General features: G+C 43.3%; 1 long non-coding RNA gene across 1 annotated transcript; it reads left to right on the top strand.

The window, feature by feature from the left end:
• The first annotated feature begins 787 nt into the window (after positions 1-787).
• Positions 788-1396, top strand: LOC144772110 (uncharacterized). The gene is made up of 4 exons (XR_013599648.1): positions 788-880; positions 983-1049; positions 1136-1196; positions 1286-1396. It is a non-coding gene; the product is annotated as an uncharacterized LOC144772110 (long non-coding RNA).
• Positions 1397-6781: the final 5385 nt, after the last annotated feature.

Consider the following 6781-nt stretch of genomic DNA (forward strand, 5'->3'; position numbering starts at 1 on the left):
AATGACCTCAATCCAATGCCGTCCATGCCCTAAATGATGTTTCTTTAAATTCAAGAGACCCCACAGAAAGACTTGGTCCATGCCACCACTGAGTACCCCAGGGTATAATGGATGAAAGCAAGGCAGACTGGGTGCAGGCCTATGGCACAAAGCACACTGCCTGGCTTTAAAATGGCCTCTAGACCCCCACCCACATGGCCATTCCCTGGACCATAGTTACAAAAAGAAATGGTCGGTTGCCGCCTGCGGGGACATACTCAGGCGGCAGCAGCATCCAGCGCCGGCACCGCGAGGCTTTTGGACACGCCCCATGAGACACGCCTCCCACGTCTAGCATATCTGAGGCTGTGGGTGTGGACGCCGGCTCTCCATGCCGCGGATTCACTCCAGCACGGAACAGGTACGGATCATAATGAGACTGTGGGGATCGCTCTGCAGGGCGAGAATTCCATTAGCGCTACTAGTACTCGTCCACATGATCCTTTAAAAATAACTCTATTAGCGTGCCCTCGTACTCGAGGTCTTGAAAACACCCCGATCTATTGTTAGACGCATGGCGTTTTTTGATACCTTAGCATTCTGGTAACCTAGCAACACCAGATCTCCTAACGCTGCCGCACTCATGATGCTGTACTATACTTTGTAGTCCCCTCTTACCTCCGGAGGAGATGCAGCTAGGAATATTTACCTGACTGTTAGATTGATTTAAGTGAATTCTTCATTATCACAGTGTCGCCCATCTAGGAAGCTCCATACAATGATTTTCACTGTATATTTGGGTTTTTCACAGATGATGTGAGAACCTTTTACAGACTAATCCGTTAAGTTGGTGTTGGACTGACAACACACCAATCAAAACGAAATTAAGGAATAATTCCAAGTAAGTCCTTCCTTTCTGTACCATTTAATTTCCCTCTGTTTTTGGAATACTGTGCACTGCTGCCAATGGCACAGAGATACATGGATATATTTTTATCCACAGATCCCACACCATTTCCCTACCTGGGACTGCCAGCATCTACCCAAGGCGGACAATTTTAAAGAATCTAGTAAGTAAGGACATCTCCTTTGTGGGTTGTCTCCTTCTAGACCTGCCCGACCCCAACCTTCCTAAATGTCAATTGTTCTTTCACAGAACACAGACAACGGCGCCAGTCTTCAACTGAGGTGGGACTCCATGTTACGCCTGACGCAATGTAGGTACACAAGAATAGGAATCATTTATGCCCTTTTTATAGCTTTTTAATTTCACCCTACTGAGAGATATTTGTATCTATTCCCGTAGGTGCTCACTTTTTGCTCACTGTCCTGATGAAGACCCCAAACTGAGGAATCACCCGCCCTTATGAAGGGGGTCGAAACGTCGACAACATTACTCTACAACATACACGTCACGCTAGGATTTGCCATTTTTGGTTTGCGTGTACTGTTTGTATTGTGGTAAATAAATAAATAATACCTCTCTTTTTGAATGCATAAATGATTAACAGATAGCTCAATAAATAAGAGTCAAGATTCGAGGTAGTAGGAGTCTTGCAGGTTTAATACAGCATAAGGACAGGAACAGGACAACCTGCACAGAAATAGGATGGCAGGGCCCGACAGCCCGACAGCGCTGCCGGGGCTGGATCTGGACAAGGGATAACTTTTTAATAACAGTACGTGAGCATATATACATAACGCAAACACATAGCATTACATTGCAATAGGCGTAGCAGTGGGTGGAGCAAAGGGTGTGACGCGTAGCAGTCGCGAAAGATAAGGGTGAAAGTAGGTGTAACAGGGCGTATACATAGACATGTGATGCAAACGTAACAGAATATGTCATGAATGGGGCGGAACCCATGGAGGGGCTACCTAAGGAGCCGGGACCTCTAACCTGGTGGTGCGCGCAAACTGGCAATGACGTGTTACTAGGAGAAGCTGGGGGCTATGAACTCTGTGCTAGGAGCAGAGACTGAAGTCTGGAGAGTCAGGGCGACATGTACCTAAACAGTATCTAGTATCTGATGTTTAGAGAACATGTTGATATAAACTAGAAGTCAGGAGGGGAAAGGCTAACAGACTCTAAGACTGGAGCATGCATTATTCTACATGTAGTGCGTGATGAGGAATATGAAATGACCATTAATACAGTATTTCTCTTACATGGAGACGTAAGGGCTAGACAATGACGGAAACTATTGGTGCGGTTCAGTAGCTTAGGAATGCAGAGAAGGAGGACTAAACTGATAACTGGAACTATAACATACTCTTGGCAGACTCAGAGGCAGAGCCAGGCTGAACCGGGCACTGTGAGGCAGGAAGTAAGTGAAGGGTCGAGGATACAGGTGGGGGCTGTGTCGCTCCTCAGCGAGGGCTTCAGGAGACAGGAGCTGAATCTGGTGTCCGGGCCCTTTTGAGGCCTAGAAACGGGGACTTTTCAATGAAATAACGTGCACACTGAGAAACGTGGCAACGTAGCTTTACATAGGCCTGATATTCGTAGTATTCACGAGAACTGAAAACTGGCATACTAGAGGTGGACACAACTATAATTGCGTCTTTGATCGAACATGGGGAATACATATGCATATTAATCATGCACACATAACATATGATGGAGGACGCGTAGGGACACAGAACATGGCAAAATTTACTTTTCCACATTCCCTCCTTGTCACTACGTTTCCCATCAGGAAACATCAATATTCATGATACCATCTATCATTTCATACAGTATCAATTGCTCGTCTCGAATTTTCTTGGAACGGGATTTAGAACGGGACTTGGGACTAGGAATACAAGAGGTAGCACAAATGCCGCAAATCGCAGGGCCACATTGTATACAGAGGCAGCAGCTGAATATGATCGCTACTGCAATACCTAGAAAGGACAATACTTTCCATCCCCAGGCGGAAATTATATTCCAGAACCAACCGGACCATGTCCAGGTGCCTGGATCTTGGTGTAACAGATGGGCAATTTTATGGAGTCTGGTTATAGCTGAATAAACAGACGGCGCGTTATTTGGAATGAAAATGCAGCAACTATATCCGATGACTCTACAGGCCCCGCCCCTATCGGCCAGTATGACGTCAAGGACGAGACGATTTTGCAAAACGACAAATCTCATAGCAGATTGCTCTTCGGTTAAGTTACCTAGAGCAGAGGCAGTCTCATTTACTACAGCTTCAAGGGTTCTTGTTAACCTACGGATTAGCTTACTATTCTGGATAGGTCCTATAAAGAAGAAGAAACCTCTATTGAAATCTGTATACTGTTCTAGAGCAGTTTCAGTATAATCGACAATTGGGGACTCGATCTCCCTTCTATGTCTAATGTGTACTAGATGTGTGTTTCTGTGATAATCAGATGGGGCTAGGAAAACTGGTGGCAGTAGGAAGGCAATGTAACAGGTTCCCTCCCAATCGAGGGGCAGACGAACATATGCGGTTTGACCACAAATAAAATAAGAATGACGTGAAGCTTTAAAAATAGATTTCCCACTGTCACTATACTTGACAATAGTAGTACAATCACTATGTCCTACATGTACGGAACCATTATTTCGGACACATAATTCGCCTTTGACTGGTAATACTGAAATAGCAGGTAAGTCTGGAGTAGTATCAGACTGGACATTCAGGACCATGAAATTCGAAGAATAATTACCTAAATTATACACTTCATTTTCTAGATCTAACCCTGTTCTATGGGGGAGACCTTGCTTGTCTGGAAAACATGTACTGTTAAGAAAAGACATATCTGTTGAGGATGACGTTAACGTGGACCATGCTCCACACGAACCATTATGTGAAAACGGATAAGGAAAGAGTGGCAGAACTCCCTTCGGCGTCTGGAAAGGGGGGAGTCGACCACACACCCAACAATTAGTGGCATTGCTGGTCTGGTGTGAGTAATGTAACATGCGGATGAAAGAATTATTGCGCATAGCGAGGCGGTAAGAGAGTTCATGGGGAGGCAGATCACTAAACGTGTGCTAGCTCTCCATTGGCTGAGCCACCTCGTGCCACAGTAAATTGTGACATCTCCTTCCCACATGTCCGGGCTTATTCACTAGTTCATTGTTCATGCAGAAGTCTTGGCAGCACTTCCTCAGGCTGCTACAATTTGTAGCGAAAGAAGTTCAAGCAATGCAAAAAGCAATGCAAAAATCTATCATGTCTCTTCCTTCCAACCTTGAGCCTGTCCGTTCTGAGCTCCCGTGGCACGTTTACAAACCTCTCCACAAAGTCACTTTTAGCAGTTCTTTCCAAAACCTTTCAAATTAAAAGTTCTTAGGCTTTTCATCCTTTTCAAAATTATTTTCTCTTGTGGTAGTTTCATCAATAGGCCTCTTTTCAAAAAGCGTAATTTTTCTGCGCCACCTTTGCTTGCGTCAAAATTTAGAAGTGACTATTTTTCTGCAGCCTTCTCTAAGCTTCATTTGTAAAACTATTATATAAACAAACATAAAAGAGTAATTAATGAAAGAAATACAATTTGTTCTGTTACCACCCTCCATTGCTAATGATTAGCCCATTAGTCTAAATTACCTAGCTGATAGCGTACAAATAAAGCAGCATTTTATATCTACCATTCTTCTTTTAATCCAGCAGGATTCTTTATGCACCTATAAGAATAGAGTGAAACCACGTAGACAGGGAAGCAAAATAAGCACATGCCATTTATTCTAAACAGCTGCAATTAATTATGACACAACAATAAACACGATAAATTTATTATTTTTCACAAACAAGGAAATGCAACATAATGCACGTTTATGAGCACACATGTTAGTAGTCCTTTATGTAATTTCTCGTGTATGTAACTTAAAACTAGGTTGAATTAATACACACACAGCACAGATCATTAATATTATTAATTAATTATGGAAGTGTAACTTCACGAGCTGAAATGAAATTCATTTCTGAATCTCGCTCCATCAGCACCACCTGCTTTGCAGTGCTTAAATGGCTTAAAAAGATTATTTGGCTGATCCCCATCTCTGTGCAAAGGGCAGTGATACAATCTCTTATTATGTCCAGACTTGATTAGGGTAATGTGCTGTATTTGGGAGCTGATAAAACTACTATTCGTTAACTGCAGCTAGTGCAGAACTCTGCTGCCAGGCTTCTTTATCGGTTGCCCAAATTTGCCTCAACCTCGAACCTCCTTTAGATCTTCCCTGGCTTACGATTTTGAATCACATCAAATTTAAAGCAGTATGTTAAATGTTCAAGCTAAAAGCCGAAGTTGGACCTAAACATATTTTGGATCGGTTTGCCCATACCATCCATCTTGATCTCTGAGGTCTTCGCAACAGGTCCTGTTTACTGTCATTAGGTTCAGTTTGACCTGCATGAAAGGTCGCTCTTTCGCATAGTTAGGCCTGAAACTTTGGAACTCCCTTCCAGTCTCTCTGAGTAACTGCACGTCTTTTCTTGCTTTTTCCAGGGGCGTGACGACCTGTCTTTTCTAATCTACTCACTTTGCTCTTTGCATCCTTTCTTCCTGCCATGCGCCGGGAAACCTCTTGGGGTAGCTCTGCACACTATAAATCTTTAGGTGTAGATATTTTGCCCAGTTGGCCAATAATGGTGGCCATGGGATCAGATTCATCATCCCCTGCACTCAGCACCAGATATTCTTCATCCTCCTCTACTTTTTCCTCCTCCTCTTGTGTATTATTGTCAGCTGATATTACTGCTTGGAAGGAGTGGGATTTTGTCTTAGACTGCTCAATGGGCACTCCTTCCTGAAGTGACTCATCATCCTCAGCGCCTGAAAGACAGAGGTTGTAACAGGATAAGTATATGCCTTGGTATGTTCAATAAAAGGGTTGAGTCAAATGATCTTTGCATGAATAGATGTTCCACATGTGACCTGGTCTGTGTACATCTACATGTGACCGCTGACACTGAGCATTTAGGTGTTAAATGCAACAACAAACTCACCAGCTCCAATCACAACTCTGTGTGATATTGAGATCACGGGTGATGTTAGCAGCTACACCTTGCTCCTCTAGGTTATAGCAGAAGATGTGGTCCTCGATCCAGCAGTTTGAGAAGGAAGGGACTCCATTCTTAATTTTTTGCATGAATTGTACGTGAACATGCACACTTGACACACACACATCACTGATTATGTTGGTAACATTTTACACACCACTTTCGGATGCTTCGCAAAGGTGGCTATATCTGATAATGTATATACAATAAGGCTGTGGGGAAACTTCCCCCTTACCTGAAGGGTTGAGAGGATACTATGTCGGAGTATGACCCCCTATGTCAAAACATTATTCCACAAAAAATACTACAATGGACCAGCATGTGGTCAGTAGAACAGATGTCTAACTGTAAGAAGGGGAAAACAATCTAGTGTAAGGGTACACCTAACTCAACCTGAACGGGAGGAAGGAAAACACTTTTTGTATAATTACCCTCATACACCCTAGTGGTGTCATGCTTCATCATTAGGTCACACCGACGCCGACAGTTAGACATCTGGTATATCAGATAATGCCCTTTCACAAGGATCTGGTTATTGGTCATGATCTGGTAATTAATAGTTCCCAATAATATATGGTACACTTACCTGAAGGACCGATGGTAATGGGTTTGACTGCTGCAACTAGGATGTCTCCCAAACCTTTGGATGGTGTTGACTGAATCACTGCGGAAATCCTGACAGCAGCTGTAATGTTACATACATGTCCATATTCAAGTGTAAAAGGCGATAGCAATGATTTTAGATGTGTATGTCATAGGTATACACCAGCTAAATGGAATTTAAGGGT

This window comes from Lissotriton helveticus, chromosome 8 (genome assembly GCF_964261635.1).
Source record: "Lissotriton helveticus chromosome 8, aLisHel1.1, whole genome shotgun sequence".
Taxonomy (NCBI): Eukaryota; Metazoa; Chordata; class Amphibia; order Caudata; family Salamandridae; genus Lissotriton; species Lissotriton helveticus.